This window comes from Aplysia californica, unplaced genomic scaffold (genome assembly GCF_000002075.1).
Source record: "Aplysia californica isolate F4 #8 unplaced genomic scaffold, AplCal3.0 scaffold00386, whole genome shotgun sequence".
Lineage (NCBI taxonomy): Eukaryota > Metazoa > Mollusca > Gastropoda > Aplysiida > Aplysiidae > Aplysia > Aplysia californica.
Window position 1 is genome coordinate 33,407 of NW_004797656.1, and position 1,111 is coordinate 34,517.

The following is a 1,111-nucleotide window of genomic DNA, read 5'->3' on the forward strand; positions in this document are numbered from 1 at the left end:
CATCCAACTCTGTTCATTTGCATGAGTATGAAAATTTCCAACTCCGGTTTTGAGAACATTATAATATTATACACAAAAAAGAGAGTACACTATTTTATGTTCTTTTGACTTTAATAACTGACAAAACTCTGTTTATGCGTAACATATTCTGTAAAGGGAGTTTGAAGTCAGCAACTGAGCTTACGGCTATTTTTAATTTTCAGTTGACGTCAATGATCCAAGTTGTCAGAGCAAGGCTCAAGATTCGTGATGCCCCCAGCATGGCGTGATCCTTTCTGTGTTCTTCGACACCACATGGTAAAAGACATTTCAGTTCCCATGACATTGTGGCACCCAATCTGAGCATATCTCAAGTTTGTTTTGTTTTTTAAAGCTGTTGCTTTTTGAAGTTTCACTTTAGCAGTATGTTCATTATTTCTTAAAAATGTATGATCGTAGCTGTAATTCTAAAGTTCACAAATTTATAATGTTATCTCCCTGGGGCTGAGATGAGGAAATTCACCGTGAACCCAAATGGGGACAAAAAATGCCATTCGCTGGCAAATATAAGATCTCAGGCATTGTCTGTTGGCACATCTTCTCCTAACCCAGCCTGCTTGGTCAACTTCTACACACTTCTGTAAGTAAGACGATAAAACTCTTTCAAACGTAGTAAATATGCATAAAAGTTAAATTGTTCTAATTTGATCGTAGCCGGGTGTAAAATACCTAGATCTACCTTTTGTGAAATTAGACTTTTAGAGCTAAATGATCTAGTGAGGATCCAGGCAGTATACATGTAAATACCTATATAGAATAGGACTACATACATGTATGACGTTAATAGCTTAATTGTTAGGCTGCTGGGCTTGTAATAGAATGGTTGCAGGGTAGATCTTCAACAGGGGTCCGACATTGTGTCCTGGGGAAAGGCACTTTGCACGATTTTTTCACTTCACTCGGGTGGGAATGGGTACCTGATATATAACAGCGAAAGATTTTGTCAGCTTATTCCTAAGCACTCCATCGACTGCAAGCGCTGTAAGCTACCCGTGAGCCCGAGAATAATAATGATGATGAATTTTTAATTTGAAATCGACCAAATTATGAAATTAAAAATTAATAATAATAA

General features: G+C 37.2%; 1 protein-coding gene across 1 annotated transcript in view; it reads left to right on the forward strand.

The window, feature by feature from the left end:
• Positions 1–572: 572 nt before the first annotated feature.
• LOC106012482 overlaps positions 573–1,111 on the forward strand; it is a gene marked incomplete in the record, with an annotated part of 6,886 nt that continues 6,347 nt past the window's right edge. Inside the window, 1 exon segment of the mRNA XM_013085553.2 lies at positions 573–619.